The sequence below is a fragment of the Lepisma saccharinum genome, chromosome 9 (assembly GCF_977018435.1).
Source record: "Lepisma saccharinum chromosome 9, izLepSacc3.1, whole genome shotgun sequence".
NCBI lineage: Eukaryota > Metazoa > Arthropoda > Insecta > Zygentoma > Lepismatidae > Lepisma > Lepisma saccharinum.
In genome coordinates this window covers 57,378,392-57,396,783 of record NC_139237.1, presented here as the reverse complement: position 1 = coordinate 57,396,783, position 18,392 = coordinate 57,378,392, and the positions used below count along the sequence as shown (strand labels likewise).

Here is an 18,392-nt window from a genome sequence, read left to right as displayed (position 1 = left end):
GTTATATTTCCATTAATTTGGACCCATGATTTAAGTGATTTAGGTCATTCCTCTGGTGAAAGTTATTTGCCAAGTTTCAGTGTTCAATTTCTATATCTGGCTGGTCTCATTTGCCCCACCCGGTGGGTCAAGTGCATCCAGATGCAGACTTTATTTCAATTTTTTAACAGAGGAGTTAATTTTTTTTTTTTTTTTTGTATTTGAACTAAATAAAAATGTTTACAACTGTTCTACGTGTAGCCTGGTAAAAGTTTGTTTCCTCTCAAATAAATAATGTGCACACTATAATCTTTCTTTTCTTAAGGGGTCTCACTTGCACCACTCTCCTCTATACTTAACAAATGCATTAGATCAAAATACTGCAAAAAGAATGAGGAAGATGCTTCTGCATACAATCAAGACAGAGTTCCTTCTCTGGTGGTATGTCTACCACTGAGGGGGAGGAGGAATAAAAAAATCTGTGGAGATAGAAAAAGGCAACATTTTCTCCCTGAGTGTTTGGAATGTGAAAGTGTGCTGAAAGTGCAAGGATCCAAAAAGGTCCATTCCAAATTGACTAGAACTGTACCATCGTCCTTAAGAAGCTCTGTAGAATCATTAATGAGGTTAGGTCGATATTTCCATGTCGAGTCCTAACACCAATAAAGCTATACAGTGGAGGCACAGGCCAAACACGTCAGTAAGTGCACGGGCTTGCCCTGTTTATGGTAGTGGCTGCAGAGGGGGAGGAAGAGAAGGAATGGGAACAACAGGAACAGAAACCATATAAATGGAAACACAGATAATAATGAGCACATGCAATGTGTGCTCATAATGGGTTACTACAATACTTTACTGTTCTGTGCTGTGCGGAACCAATTCATGTAGACCGCCAATAGTATAGCATGGACCATATGATAAGCATCAATCTTGGAATGTAAAGGTAAAGATACTCCTGTCGTGTGTGTGCACCGATGCCATGAAGGCATATCGGGTGATGCGGAAGTATAGAGCTTCACATATTCTTGATCTTGGCCATAGTTGGGATGGTGTGATTAGCTAAGTTGATACCTTCCTGGAGATGATGCCTGCTTGAAAATGTTTATTAATGCAGGTAAAATACATTGCTCCACACTCACCTTACACTCCTAATTCGAAACCAGACCTAATTCAACAACTTCGATAGAGGACCCCACTACACTGTCTAGAAGGGCCCAGAGATTTGGGAATCAAGTATGCCATCTGCAGCATCCTACTTTACAACAGAAAGCTGCTCATCCAATATAACCCAATCCCACCACTGACTGACTCACTGACATAAAATGTTCTCATAAAGGAAGCCCCGGAGCCAAAAAATGCTTGATTACGACCCCCCATGAAATTGTCCCAAAAGGTCAAGAAAATTCAAAAATCGCTCAACTGGCCCTTCTTTAAGGGTGAAAATGTCCTTTTTCAAGTCCTCAGCAACCGTTTCCATGGCTTTTTTTTTCTACTCACATTGCTTCCTTCAATTCTTAATTGTCTATAGTTCAAATCACAAACCCTGACACCTTCTGTAAACAAAACCACCTGCATGCAGAAAGCATTGCAAACTCATAGAAGTAAAATAATCCACACGAAAATCCAGCGTTGTTACAGGATTCATTACGTAAGGTAAAACAATGGCAAATTTGTAGTATGGGATACGCTGCTGCAAATGACATCTCACTTTAAACCCAATGCTCTTTCTTTTGTACTTATTGCTTCACCTTTATGATTAACTCTTTGCACCAGTAATCAGTTCCCATAAATTTGGCTTCTTTCTTTGCATGCGAATTGAATATATTTTACTTGCATTTCTTTAGACAAAATGATATAACATGGTAATGTATATTTCTAAGAATGATATAGATAGGAGTGTATTTGAAATTTGTTTGTAGATTTTATGTAAATTGTATCTTATGTAAATAAAATATACCAGGTGGTTATAATTAAAGTGACGGTGTTCAGAGTGGTACAGCACGGGCTGTAATGAGAGTAGCAGTCTGAAACTTCGTAGATATGATAATGAAGCAATGCGCTCGCGAATTATGCAAAAAAAAAAAAAAAAAAAAAAAAAAAAAAAAAAAAAAAAAAAAAAAAAAATAGTTCCAATTCTCGCCACCAGGGTAAAAAATGGCGCTGTAAGCAGTCAAAACGTGGAATTTTCCGTAACTCTGACGTCAAAGTCGGTGACATTGCCTAACCATTGTGTGAGCTCCCTGGTTGTTGTTGGTGACGCTTGTTGCTTTTTTTTTCCTTTAGTGATGTGAATGTTCGCCGAACATTAAAAGTTTGATTTTTCCCGTGTAAAAAGCAATGGCTATTGCGAAGAAAGACCGTGCACTGCTAGTGAAGTTGTTTTACCAGAATGGGAGCAATAGTAACGCTGCACTGCGGAAATATCGCCAACAGAAAGGGCTGAGAAGAGGGCCCATGTCAATTAATGGGCGGAAGAAGATGATGAAGAAATTCGAGGAAACAGGTGAATTGGGTGTTGCACCAGGGAGAGGAAGGCGGCCCATCCCCGTGGAAGTTGTGGACGAAGTTGCTGTAGCTGTAGCTGACCGTGCAGTACATGCCTCAACTTCTGCAACCAGTGCTAGACCTGTGGCACGTGAATTGTCACTCCCCTGGTCAACAGTTTGCAAGGTTTTGCGGTGCATTTTACACTGGTATCCCTACAAGATTCAAATTGTGCACCAATTGAAACCCCAAGATATTCCACAACGCCGTGAGTTTGCCCATCGGTTTTTGGCACGCATGGAAGTGGATGACATGTGGCCGGGGAATATTCTGTGGACTGACGAGGCGCATTTTACTCTGGTCGGTACAGTGAATACTCAGAACTGTCGCATATGGGGTTCCACTCGTCCACATGTTGTGCAGGAACAACCATTGCACTCAGTTTACGTGACTGCATGGTGTGGGTTCACTAGCTCCTTCATTCTTGGTCCGTTTTTCTTTGAGGAGATGACACCTCGAGGGCCTGTTAGGTGTACAGTGACATCTGCACGTTATAGGGACCTCCTTGTGCAACACGTGATTCCAGCTTTGCAAGAACGGAACTGTGAACACACCACCATTTTCATGCAAGATGGGGCAACACCACATGTCGCTCGCCACGTGAAAGATTTGCTGCGAGAAACCTTCACTAATGACCGCATCATCTCTAGGCAGTTTCCAGATGATTGGCCTTCCAGATCCCCCGACCTTAATCCATGTGACTTCTGGCTGTGGGGATATTTAAAAGATCGTGTCTATCAGGGACATGTCCGGTCTCTGCCTGATCTGAAGGCTAGCATACAACGACATGTCGCTCAGATTTCACCAGACATGCTGCGAGCAACCGTCGACCATGCCGTGTTACGAATGCAGCATGTTGCTGAATTGGGAGGCCATATTGAACAGTTCTTGTAACCATAGTTCCTAATAAACATGCCAGAGCCATTGTTCTCATGTGTTTGATCTTTCCTGCCTTTTTCCTGTAACTATACCACGTTTTGACTGCTTACAGCGCCATTTTTTACCCTGGTGGCGAGAATTGGACCTATTTTTTTTTTTGCATAATTCGCGAGCGCATTGCTTCATTAGCATATCTACGAAGTTTCAGACTGCTACTCTCATTACAGCCCGTGCTGTACCACTCTGAACACCGTCACTTTAATTATAACCACCTTGTATAATCGGCACAAACAGCCATATGCATTGCTGTAAGTCCAATAAATATATTGATGATGATGACAAAGAAAGTTCGTAAATTTATTGCGGTTGGAAACTTTGACAAGCATCCTAATAACGATTTTTGTTCCACCAAATATAGTGCACTTCGTAAAATAACTTGGTGACATGGCAAGGCAAGATAAGTGTGAACATTTTGTAGTAATATGCATTGTAACTTTCAATGAGCTTAGAGATTTGTGTACATAATGATATTTTATAACATTGGTTTTCTAAAAATAATCATGTGAACAGCAAGGAAGTAGTGCAACTTAGTAATATTGCCTGACTTATACTTAGAAAAATAACATGCCGAGTTCTGTGCGAGCGGGAAGGTCTCAGTGTTCTCCGAGCTTGTTTTCAAAACACCAGCAAGGACAGCCTTTGAAAAGGGGTGAGAAACAGATTCTACTCAATATTTATGTAACGTTCTGTCAGTGGTATCCTGAGAAACCAGTAAATGAAGTGGTTAAGTTGGTATCCCAGTGCAGTGGTGTGTCAGTGTCTGCAGTTTTAAGGGTTATGAAAGAGAGAATGACCGGGAGAGTAACAATGTATGCGGTTGCATATTCGTCTGATGTTTTGAGAGCGGGTTCTCATATTCAGAGGCTTTTATATAAAATGAATAGGTCCGGCGAACTATGAGTGTAACAGCAGATGATTGCGGTCATGGATCAGCTGACGCGGAGTGATACATCGAATCGGTAAGACCCTTTGTTTACAGAAGTTGTCAGGGTTTGTGATTTAGACCTTAGCTACATTATATTTCTCACAGACCACACACAGATGAATGAACTCCTGGTTTTGAAAAGGTGCCTCAAACAAGGGTGACATCTACATAAGAAGATGATTCAGTCCAGATACAATTACGTATATATTGTTATACTCAATGCGAAAATATCTACATCATGCTACAGCGCCTAGAATAACGTAGTGTGGAAAACGGCATGGTTCTGCGCTCTCTGGCTGGTTCCACTCGAAAATGATCCGCTAGAGGTGCTGGTGTTGACCCCGGTGCTTGGTGTTCGACTGCTTATAATGGAAGTAAATGGAGTTTTCGCTGCAACGTCTGATTCTTTTACATGAAGCATTTCTATGAATGTGATAATTGCTATGATATTTGGTACAGTGGTCGCGAAGATATTAACGAACATTCTAGACAGTCGACCACGTCCTGTTATCGTCATACTTTCGTTAATAATACGGGAGAAAAAATACGCGTGGAATGTTCTTGGCAACTAAATTTTTGTGTATGAATTAGGTTCATTATTATTATCATCATCATCATTTCTTTTAAAGATATACACACTGAAGCATTTGTATTTTTGATATTTACTGTCTCTTTTCTTCCGATTTAAACTAATCGCGGCGATGATGAGAATGATGATTGCATGAAACGACAAGGGGAACCCCACGAAACGTTCTTAGTGCCATCGACATGAGTGTAAGGAAACTTTCAAACCAATGGGACAAGCGACACGGGATGTTCACACTAGTGACACACACTTCCAGACTGTAAAATAGCATTCATTGCACATGAGGGTCCAAACAGCAAATGACACGTTCATATGGCGTATTCGCGTGCTACTTGTTACTTTGGTCGGAAAGCTCCTTAAAGGAAGGGTGCTGAGACCGAAGCGACGCGCTACAGGGGAAGTTCCCAACTAAGTGACAAGCGACATGGTGCCTTCAGTCTATTAGCAAGCGTTGCTTGCGAACAAAAGATAGGCGACACGATAAACCGCACATCACAACAACAGATCTAGGCGACACGATAAGCCACACGTGTCGCTTTGTCGCTTCTGCGTCGCCTAAACTGGGCCATTTCCTCAATAGCTTGCAACATGTTGCCGTGGTTTGTTGTTCGCGCATACGCGATGCAATGAGTGTCTTGCTTTAGTGAGATTGCGCACCAAAGCGACAAGCGGCACGCGACACTTATCGCTTGAGGATTTCACCAACCGAACGCTGGCCTGTGCTTCCCGTCATGAAGCTACGATGTGAAATGTTGCTCTTGATTGGCTCCTTTCCAAGCAACATGTGTCGCTTCGGTATGAAAGTTGTCTTGGACCGAATGACCCGTGTCGCTTTGGTGTGAAATCCTTGTATCGTTTGTCACGTGTCACTTTGGTGTAAAATCTCCTTGAGGAAACGGTGCAGTCAGAGCTTGTGTCCCTACGGTTCGAAAGGCTGCATTGATTTTCGACTGCTCGCTTTCAAGCGACATTTGTGGTTTGTCGCCTCGGTATGAAATATCTCTCAGGATACTATTTATATTCTAATAACTTACAAAAATAAAACTCTAGTACACAATCCAACACCTGACATCCGGAATTACTTTGCGATGTTTCTTCTTGTTGTACGCATGCTATTTATTTATTAATTTTATTTTACTTTTCTTTCCAAATTAATGCCATTTTGTGACTGCAAATCACTCCACAAATATAACTGTTTCCATCAATTCACGTACCGCCTTTCAAGACAAACAAATCTACATAATATATTCCAAAAACTAACAAAGCCGCATTACTTTCATAAGAAAATTAGTACCGACATTGATCGCACTGCCATCTATGTTTCTCATCTGTCTGGGGAACCAGTTTCTTGGGTCGTTTTCCACACTACGTTATTCAAGGCGCTGTAATCGTGCTTCTTTTATCTAAATGTTAGGGGTATAATAACAAACAATTGAGGGGTCTAGTGAGAGAGGGAGCTATGCCACAAATATTGAAAATTTGAATTTTTGCCATTTTCGGTCTTCTCCTGCCATCTGTCATCTATCATGTGAACTACAACTATGTGGTATAGCTTCTGCTTGTTCTGCAGCAGATTTTCTGAGTTCTTGAATACGTCCTCATCAGCATTTTGAGTGAGAGAAGGAGCTATACCACTTACTGATGGTGTCTGCAATAGGAGTGGCAGAGGTACCAAAATAGGAATGTTACATATTGGTTTATCAGTTATCAAGTAAAGGAATATTGATAAGAAATGTAATTGTTTCCATTATATCTCTCTTCTTTTATGTGTATTATACGTGATTTTTTTATTTTGTCCGCACATTGCAATAAACATTTTACGTCATTCTTTTGTTTATGTGAACGTTAGTTCTGGTAACCCTGCTTTAAAATATTCCGCAGAAACATGGATCCATGTGTATCAGATGTTGTTGAAAGTGGTTGTAAAAAACGCATTCGTAGCCCAGACAAATGGAAGAGAGTAGTTGTGAAGAGAAAAAGAAACAGTGGAAATGAATACGTGAGTGATAAAACCGGTAAGAAAATAGCAGCTAAGCAACAAGGACCTGGATGTGACTGTAAAAACAAATCAGACGGATCTAACCTCAACTGGTGCAGCTATTCAGTGTTAGACGAAGATTGCAAAAGTACATTATTTTTCGAGTTTTACAAGCTGCAGGAGTACAACATTCAAAATGCATATCTCAATGGTCTTATTGAGCGTAAGGTGTGCAGTCGGGGCTATGCCAAAAAATGCAATGATGTTGGAGTGAGCAGAAGAAAGAACTCACTTGCTTACCATGTGACAACAGTTACTGGTACAAAGGTTAGAGTATGTTTAAAAGCTTTTTGTGACATATTTGCAGTTTCAAGGAAAAGGGTGGCAACAGCTAGAGGAGACAGGCAAGTATGTAATGTTGGTGAAGCTGTATATAGTGATGAAAGTACTGATGAACGTAATACAACACATCTTGGCATGCCGCATATAGATAGACGTGGAAAACATGGCAATTGGATACACAACCTCATTGGATACACAACCTCATTGGATACTGTCTTCTTCAAAGACACCTATTCTGACATGGAACAGTGGCACGGATTAGAACTCTTCAAGAAGATGCCAGGTCGTCGATCCAAAAATAGAAGAGATCCTATGGTTGATCATCCTTATTTGACTACACTTCTTGAAGAAATACCACTACTCTATCCACATGGACGACCCACATCAGCCCTGAAGTTAAAAGATCTCATGGCAATAATGCCTTATATTCCTCCAGTTTTTCATGGTGTTACCAAAAACTAAAATCCACAGAAACAATGGACGGTGAAGATACTCCAAAAGCATATGAAGTTGTCTTTATGTAGTTCATATGTAACCCTGTGAACATGATTTACACTCAGGCAAAAGTATTTAAGCCTTGCTCGAAGTCTTTGATGTGCTAGATTGATTTTTCCACATGGGTATACTACAACAATATACCATACATGTTCATAATAAATGGTATTTATAATATTTTTCCTTTTGAATAATTTACCTAACAATATGTTTAGAAAAAATAAATTACCCTTAGTTATACAAATTATGACTCAACCTAATGCTTTAGAAAACTCAATTTATTTCAATTTCTTGTTACAGTGGCATAGCTCCCTCTCTCACTAGACCCCTCAATTCTTAAGAGCTTGCCGTGCTTGTTGTTGTCCATGGAAACGGACGTTGCTAGGGAACTTAAAGAAAGTTTTTTTTACCCCGAAAACTACTGTAAGGGAATTATGCTAGACTTTTCGAATTTCAAAACATGAGCATCAGAATTTATTAACAGAAGAGAGGTAGGAATTTGATGGGAATGACGGAAATAATTATTTTTCAATTACGTTTACAAATGTGAAAATGACAAAAGACGTAAATATTGCTTTTTCAATTTAATGTCGCTATTAAATTATTTTATACAAGAAATCTAACTATCTTGAAACGGTTATTGCTTACTCACTTTATTATTAAGAAAATAGACAATTTTGAATATTTTGTATATTTGTACCATATTAGAGCCCGTACACACACAAAGTTACGTTCAAAACTTTCCAAATAAGCGAACCCCGTCTGGAAACGCACGAAATGACGGAAAACAATTATTTTTAGTTTAAGTTTAAAAATATGAAAATGACAAAAGATGTAAATACTGTATGAAATGTTGTATTTTGAAACGGACAATATTTACCCAGATTATTATTATGAAAATATACAATAATTTGTTGAATATTTGTACAATATTAGAGTACACACATAAAGTTATTTTCAAAACTTTTCAATTTAGCAAACTTATACACTTGTTCCCCTTCATCCAATACAACATGCAGATATTTTCAAAGTTATTAAGATCATTGAGGAACCCCATCTATAACGTGATTGCACGGCCAGGCATGCGAGCGTACAAGACGTGGCTAAAGGCTACGTCGAAAGTACGCGAGTCCTTATATATACTCTATGGACCAGATAAAATTGAAGTAGTCTATAATTCTGGGTTTTCAAGCCCAATTTGTCAAAAATTCAAGGTGAAAAATATTTGTTATAAAAAGTTAATTTTTATTAACATTTTCCCCTGAACAATTACGAGTTCCTTATACAGCTTACTTAGTATGTGAATGCTTTATGAACATTGGACACCCTGCTCCTAGAGACGTTGAAAATTAACAATAAACATCAGAGTAAATGACGATGGGAGACTGCCCCTTTTGGACAATAAACAGACAATATATCCCTTAGCTCCTTGACATGGAAAATTACGCAATCATCTTGCTTGAGTCGTCTGAAACTAATAAAATATAGTCAATTAAAGTTTTAAAAACCCTATCTCTCTCCCTCTTGAAATCTAGAATTAAATCAATTACACCCCTGAGTGGCGCATTAGTATTAGTAACAAGTTTGATTGATTGAGTTGGTGTTTTAAGTACACTTTATGCACATTAAGGCTAATCGGGACTGGACCTACAGTTTAAAGTGAGATCCGAACCACTATGTGCCTCCACCGGGTATCGAACCCGGGACCCCTTGATTACAAGGCGACGACGCTACCACTGCGCCACCGGGGACGCCGATTAGTAACAAGAGAACAGTGAGTTATAGGTTATGGATTTTTCTTCATGTTGCATTTAAAATGCAGATCCTTACTTTCTTACTTACTTAACTAAGTTATTGTAAAAAATGTAAATATCATTAATAAATATGTTCCATCTCCCGTGTATTTCTTATGGAGAATGAAAATGCTTGCTCTTCCAGTTTCCACTAATCGGAGAAATGTTTTGGCACTTTTCCTTAAAGTGAAATAGTCCACTCTGTAGGAAAGTTTGAGTATAGAGAATTTTTCTTCACTAATGTTTGTAGGTGTCTTATTAAGAAGTATTTTTTACCTGGGTGGACATCCACCACCCGGTACATTTTCCCGCTATGACGTCATCAAAAATGGCGGCTATTCGATCACAGAACTGCTCATATCTCCGTGAATACTTGACCGATTTTGATGGATATTGAATCAGTATGCTGTAATTTCTATTTAGAAGGTGAATGAAAATGATTTGTAAAGGATTTTGTATTTTGTTTATTGTTTTTCTAGTTCTCTTTCGCACATAAAGATCCATACACACATTCACTTATTGTTTATTGCAATGAATTCAACATTACTGTTGAGTTTGTTTTTAAGTCCACTTTATGCACAGAAAGGCTCATCGGGATTTGACCTACAGTCAAAAGTTGGATCCGAACAACAATATGGCTCCATTGTGTATCGAACTCTGGACCCTATGATTAACAAGATGACGATTGTATGATTTGGTGTATTTAACGCCATTCTTTATGATTTTTTCCGTACTTTCAAATGAGCTAAAAATAAAATGGGGTTTACATAAAAAAACCTAAGTTCGGTTGAAATCCATATTTCCTTACGTAGTTGAACGTATCGTGTCCACTAATTTCATGAGCCCCTCTCATACCTTTATATCTGCGAAAGCAGTTTTTCAATATTTATTGTTGTTCACGAAATATTTCCGGTGGTAATTTTAGGTGACATCCTGTATATATTCTATATGGGTCATTCCATGTCAAATCAGGCAGGACTTGACCCTCATAGTCACCGATTTTGATGATCTTTGGTACACAGCTTTGCTTTACTCCAAAACCGATAGTACCTGTGAACGGATTTTGCTGAAATATGATTATTACGAATTATATGACGGTTGTTCAAAATGTCATTTTTGAGCAGCATGTTCTTTTCAATGTTCAAAATTCACGTTTGAACAGCTCAAAACACCCCCACCCCCAAAAATCGATTTTTCTCATTCTTGGATATTTTTAACTACCATGCTTCCTCATCATAGTGAGAAAGTTTTATCGAGATGTTGATATATGGCAAAAAAATGAGATTGAAATTTGTCCTGCATCAGCAATGAACTGAACTGCAGCGTCTTATGATGAGACTTTTCATTTGTGTCGCGCTAAAAGATATATACACTTACTGCTCAGGGACAGGCCCGACCCTGTGGCCGAGTGGTTAGTACATCGCGCTGCGACGCCAAGGGTCCCGGGTTCGAATCCCGGTCGGGCTTGGGTGTTTGTGAATGTCCATTCATCAATTTCATCATTTCATCACTCATCCCCATCTTCGCAAATTAGCCAAGAGGCACAAAACGCGAAGTAAAATAAACTAAATCAATCAATGGTCAGGGACAGATGATATTCCACTTTATAATTGGCTTCATTTTTTGCTGTTATTGCTAATTAATACGTTACTGTTTTTTTTATTTTTAGCCGCGTTCGTGGGGACGAGATGTGGGCGTGTTGTGAAAACTTGTGTGTTAGCCAAAAAAAAAAATGAAGGGGGAGAAACGACGAATGTCTGAGAAAAAATCATTACTTATAATACTTTATGAGAATAATTGTGAGTTAGAAGCAATGACGGCGATTAGGGGGACTTGGGGCAAATACCCACAACGTTTTGCCACTTTTTTGCCTCGCACTATGGCTTCTTAATGCTAAGTCTTGTCTAATAAGAATATTAACTGCCCTTTCCCCCATCCCCCAATGATCGGCACACAATCGTCGCTACTAGTTATCAGTCTTAAAAATATTTCCCAATGAAACGATGGTATTATATATATTGTAATATTGGGTAATGTTTGTTAGAAGTTTTAATTTGAATATAGATGAACTGAATACGTAAAATACTATTCTTATATTTATAAAGTTACAGGACAAATGACAATTATACAAAATATTATTGCTTGAGACCTCATTTTGAGATGTTGGGATGAGCTCTAATTTATATGACAGAAAATGTAAGGAGATAACCATCAACATAACTTGTTCAACACGCAGTTATTCTCACAAAATGCTTTGAAAATGAGTTTTTCACAAAATAAGTTTTTATTGTTTAGATATAGATTTATTGATTTAATGTGAAAGTTTATACTATTTGGAGCACTTCTGAGAAAACCAGACATTGATAGATTTCACCGTTCTCGAGATATATCAAACCAAAAGTATCCAATATGGCGGACTCTTTTCAACATGGGAGGCGTCAACACGCACATAGCGATTGGCTCCTCTACTGAAAATACCTTAGCTTGCATAACAATTTTATAACCAAGTCTCTTGCTTTTATCAAAAAGTGTAACAATTCGTCAATCATTAGGGACTTAGCCGCTGAAGAGTAATCAAGATGGTGGGTACGCCCGAAGTCCCCCATTTGGAGAAACATCTTATGGCGATTCTTTGATTAAACACATTAAAACAGTTTAACGCTTATAAATTAGGCTATAATTTTTATTCCAAATAATTTTCTGTCGCATAATTTATTCCAAAGTTACAATGGAGAAACTTCTAAAGGTACAGGAAGAATTGCCTTTTTTTAAAAAATGATTTCTTACATAACGTGAAAACCACTTACATTATTGAACAACGTAACATTACCTTTTCTTCAGTCCATCTAATGAGGAACAAAAGTTTAATAGAAAATAACTGCTTAGATATAGGCCAGTAACTAAGAGTCTGTGAATTCGATTTTTGAGGGAAGCACAGGGTACAAGGGCGTGAACTTTTGAGATTTTGTACTTCTGTAGTAGTGGTCTAACAACTGACTAAAATCCATCTTTTACGGAATTATTCCCGACATTAGTCTATTTTCCCCCTTCATTTTTTTTTGTCTAACACAGAAGTACAGCGCCGTAACAGAAGTTTTCACAACACGCCGACATCTCGTCTCCAGGAACGCGGCTAAAAATATGGAAACTGTAACGTATAAATTAGCAATAACAGTACGATACAACAACACGATATATCTCGGGAACGGTGACACCTATCAATGTCTGGTTTTCTCAGAAGTGCTCCTAATAGTAGAAACTTTCACGCTAAATCATTAAATCTATTTTAAAAAATAAACGTTTGTTTGTGACAAACTCATTTTTCAAAGCATTTTGTGAGAATAACTGCGTGTTGAACAAGTTATGTTGATGGTTATCTCCTTACATTTTCTGTCATATAAATTAGAGCTCATCCCAGCATCTCGAAATGAGGTCTCAAGCAATAAAATTTTGTATAATTGTAATTTGTCAAGTAACTTTATAAATATAAAAATAGTATTTTAAGTATTCAGTTCATATAAAATTTAAATTAAAACTTCTAGAAAACTTGACTGCAATGGTATTGCATTTGAGTATAATTGGACAATGTGTTTCAAGATGGTGAATGAAAAACTGACTTTCCTCATGTTGCACGCATGCTCTATACCATGCTCTCTTTTCCCCCAAAACTGTTTAGAATGCATTTTCGGAGTATAAGGAACTAACCTCAGTCATTGTAGATCCGTCGGTCCGCAATTTTGCAGTAAAACTTTTAAAATTATATTTCATAATTTAGGAGAGGAGTGGTGGTAAAATCGCAAACATACATTTTGCCATACACGCCCCAAGATCCGAACCCGGATCTTCTGCATGGCAGTCAGCCAGCCTGTCTACTGTCTTTTAAATTTGTAATACCCCTAAGCAGTAGCATCCCCCTTTTTCTCTGTATTATCATTGGGACAAACATCCACATCTGAACCAGGATTCGAACCCAGGACACCTGCCATTGCTGTGCTAACCACTCTGCCACGGAGGTTGACTAAACCACCACAGCTATCAAGTATTAGTACAGTATTACACCATCCAGCAGAAGTACAATCAAACTATTGGTCAATTTTTTCAGAAAATAGTATTCTAGATAATTTAACCATTTGTCCCGCATTGTAGCTGTGCGATCATGCTTTGGACTCTGGCTATGGGGCGTGTGCAGGTTTGAGTCTCCTGAGATTTCGGCCTGTGTACGAGACTAGTGAACACTCACCATTATGATTAAATTGAGGAGATATGTAGAGTAAGCCGGTCATGAAAACCTACGACGATGACTGGAGGTTCGTCGTGCTGACCACACATGATCTCCCACCTCAGAGTAGGATCAGGTGGGAGTGCGGCCGGCAGTTGGTAGGTAGGCCTGGGCCCTCATTGGTCTGTTGCGGCACGGGTTATGTATGTTTTTACTTTAATCATTTCAAGGTGTGAGACCTCGATTGTGAATTCTCAACTATGTTAACAGAAAATATTAAATAGTTTTGGATTCAGTGAACTAAAACAATGTATTTCATTTTTAAAATATATATATTTATATATATATAACCTGAAAAAAAAACCCAATAAAACCCAGTTTTGCCCGGGTTTTATCTGAAAAAAAAAAAAAAAACCCACGAAAAACCCGGGCAAAAAGCCAACCCTGGCATCGATGGGGATGGATCGGTGTGGTCTAGCACGAAGTCGGTGTTCCAAAACATCCTAGAGATATTCTATGGGATTGATATCAGGGCTCTGCGCAGGCCAGTCCATTAGTGAGACGTTGATGTCGTCAGCTCACTCCCCCACAAGCCCTGCAGTATGGACGGGTGCTCGGTTGAGTTGAAAGACACAATGGTCATCCCCGAACTGGTCTTCGACGGTAGGCAGCATGAAAGCGGGTAAGATGTCAACGTAAGCTTGTGCCGTGACATTGCCACGTAAAGCAACAAGGTGGCCAGGCCCCCTCCAGGAGAAACATGACCACACTGTAAGCCCGCCACCCCCGAATTTCACTATCGGCAGTATATGTCGTTCACCAGGCATTCGCCACACCCACACCCTGCCATCGAATCGTCACATTGTGTATCGTGATTCATCACTCCACACAACGGTTTTCCACTGTTGTATGTTCTATGGTCCAGTTTTATATATATATATATATATATATATATATATATATATATATATATATATATATATATACACACACACATATATATACACATATATATATATATATATATATATATATATATATATATATATATATATATATATATATATATATATATATATATATACACACACACACACACACCCCAAGTTGAGTATTGTTTCATTAAAAAATGTTCCTGGACCGTATTTAAATTCATCCAGAAAAACTTAATCGCATTCATATACTTTAAACATAAAAAGATTCTTTATGGCCTAGAACCCATTTACACGAGCTGAATTTCTCTTCCGGACGGGAATTAAATTTATTTACAATTACTGGACCTATAGAAACCCTGGGATTGTTAAACATCCAGGAAGTCATACATTGCAATGGGTTCTATCGGTTCCGTAACAGGACGGGAACCTTTTTTCTGGCATAATTTAAATTCGATAAAAAGTTTTGTATTCTTTCATCGAGAAAAGGTTCATGGACTGTATTTAAATTGATCTGGAAAAAAGGTTCCTGGATCGAATTGAATACTTTACAGATGAAAAGGTTCTTTACGTTCCAGAATACATTTACGCTCCTGGACCGGAATTGAATTTATTAAAAATTTCTGGACCTTTAACAACCGTGAGGGCAAGTGACATTCCTTGTCCCCCATTCACCCCAGTTTTCGGACCCAATCTCCTCCAATGACATGTGCAATAAAAAAATTGGCGGTCAGAAAATATTTCTGAAGACTCCACAATTCCCAGCACAATTTATTCTCATTACCCCGTGGAGGAATATAGTGGTTAGGTCCCGATTGGCCTATCTGTGCATAAAGTAAACTCTTATTAAAATCTTTCGACTTATTTAATATACCTAAAAATCGACACAAACTGACTGTAAAGAAAGACAAACGGGAAAAACAAACCACAGTGGGCACATTCCGACACACCTCATAGCACCGCCCACGGCTATAAGTGACTGTTATTTACATAAACGAAGTGTGCAAGAAATGAGACTTGAGAATACGGCCTTGAAAATAAAGTGGAATCTTTTTGATACAATCCTGGATAGCCCCTAGCTTGAAAAAATGACAATCGTCTGCTGAGCAGCGGCTGTGAATGAACGGCGAAGAGGTGAATGCACGAAGGCCTGTCTCGCTCGGCAGACCCCACCATTGTCACTTCACTTAGATCCACGACAATATCCCCTCCCCTCTCGCCTTGTTCCACGACTCCCAACATGCATTGGGCTCTGTAAAGTAACAACAACAAGTGGTTGCACATCGTATGTATCTATCTATCTACCTAATCCACGAAACTTACCTTATTATGGACGGAACTCCATGAATGTTCGTGTGCACGCATCACAACAGAAGAGAACGAAGGCTGGAGAGGATAGGCCTAACGGCACAAACGCCAGCTGGAAGATTTCGTTCCCGATCCGAGGCTCCAGTCCAGTCAATCCGCGTGTGCAGTGTTGCCAGCCGCTTGATTCGGAAAGTTCCCATCCGGAGCAAAATACCCTTGCTTGGTGAAACGACGAGGAAATTTTCACGTGTAATTCTTCTTGAATCTTTCTCGCGGTTATTCTTTTGGATGTTGTTTCTGTCCTACATAACGTCACTCATTTTTGCTATCGGAATAACCACAGTAAGGGTAATGGTAGAAATAGAGCTGGATAAAAATGAGACGGAGAAATTACAGATCAGTCAGGATTAGTTACTTATCCAAACGGAATAGGGGCTACATGGGGTACATTCAGTGGCGTGCCCAGGATTTTCGAAAGGGAGGGGTTATGTGCACATTTTGTAAGTAGTCAGTCCTCATTTTGCCATATTTTCCTGCCTTTTGTCTTTTTTTACTGGACCAAAAGGGGGTTATATCCCCCACCAATCCCCCTTGCGCACGCCACTGGGTACATTATACCCCCATTTTTTTCCGAGGGGGCACAGTTGACCCCCAAATCCTTCGGTGGTGACATTCGTTGAAGGCACTGCAATATCAACCTCTCTCCCACATAGTACGCTCTGACGCTTACACCCAGACGGTATCCTCTGTGAAGGTCTTGTTTTGTGTTCTCCATATAATGATTGTAATTGTATCTTTGTTCATCTCATCTGTCACCATTCATCGCCATCGTCGCTATTAGCCAAAGTGGCAGCAAAGCGAAGTAAAATAAACAAACTATAGTGTGCCCCTCAAACACTATGGTATGTTGAGATAGCTCAGGTTTAGAACCAAGAATAGGCCACTGTCCCGAATATCACCGTGCAATTTTTTTATTTTATTATTGCTTTCGTCAAGTAGACAATTTCATATCAATCATCGTATTTCTTTCACATGTCCGTTCTTTTCCTTTAAATACAGGTTACAAATATTTTATTCCTGTGTTTGATTGACGTTTCCATCTGTATGAACATGAGTCAACAGCAATAATAGTTATTTTTATTTTTATTATTATTTTGTGATTTCCGATTTCAATTTTTGAAAGGAGAGAATGTCTCTTCACTTCAAAAATCAAAAACATGAAGAGGATGATCTCTCACCTTTTTACTCATGTGGAAAGAGAGAGAGAGAGAGAGAGAGAGAGAGAGAGAGAGAGAGAGATCTGGCGTAGTCTAATGGTTAGAGCTCTCACCTTTGGTGCCATTGGTCATAGTACTGATTCGGTGGAAGCTCCAAAATGTAGGTGTCGTGTCGACCCAGCATCGTGAGGTCAATTGTAGAAGTAACTTGAAATCCAGATAGTATGAGCTATGGGATTCGGTGGGTTGACCACCCGTTAGAGGAGCAGGTCTAAATATGGGCGAAGGTTTAAATATGGTTTTTGGAGTGCTGCAGAAGCAGAGGCTATGGAACTGGTTACGTCAAGGACAAAGGTTGCGGTGCCAATTCGCAAGAGAAAGTCGTGGTTAGTTTTGGCCTTGGACTCTGTTATAGAATTGCGACCTCCGAAAACTTTTTGGAGGTATGTTTTAACTCAGCGTTTTCTGAATTGTCATCTGGTTTTTTTAGGTTATGATATTAGCGGTACATAAAACAAATGTGGGCTTTTATAATGCCATGATTTGTTTGTGAAATATGTACCCCAGAGAGCGAAAATAAATCGAAGAAGAAAAATAGCGTGATGATTTAAATATGGGCTATGACATTAGGTCTGATGTTGAGAGCACATTTTCAAGAAATATTTGGATGTATTTCTTAATTTCGATTTTTCCCATTCCGCGTGATTTTCAAAACAACAGATTATTCATAAATGTGGATTTTATAATGTTTTAGCGATAAATGACTGTTTTTTAAAATTTCAATTGCCTCTTGTGATATTGCCACTAGTAGCCCATATTTAGACCACAATTTTGAAATACATCATTTTACCATCTTTTGGAAATTGCTGTTTTTTTTTAAAAAAAATGGAGACCATCTATACTTTAGCATGCTATTACATTTAAGTATATATGTAATAGATATGCATATTAAAGGCAGTTGCTTGATATAATTATTTTTCCTCCGAAAATGACAACATAAAAAGGGGGGCCCATATTTAGACCTTTTCCTCTACACAATGAAACAGGTTGCTGGTACGCCTCGAGCCTCAAAGTTTTTAAGTCCACATTATGCACAGATAGGCTAATCGGGAGTGGCACTGCAGTTTAAAGTGGG

The 18,392-nt window shown here is 38.9% G+C and overlaps 1 protein-coding gene across 2 annotated transcripts in view; it reads right to left on the bottom strand.

Moving 5' to 3' along the window:
• LOC145992674 (uncharacterized) overlaps positions 1–16,184 on the bottom strand; it is a 32,531-nt gene extending 16,347 nt beyond the window's left edge. The window contains exon 1 of one of the 2 annotated variants that reach the window (XM_083129050.1): positions 16,056–16,184. The gene's annotated coding sequence lies outside the window, so the exon portion shown is untranslated. Of the gene's footprint in view, positions 1–15,658; positions 15,680–16,055 lie in introns of those variants that run through there. The other variant, XM_083129051.1, reaches the window with a different exon arrangement.
• Between the last annotated feature and the right edge of the window lie 2,208 nt (positions 16,185–18,392).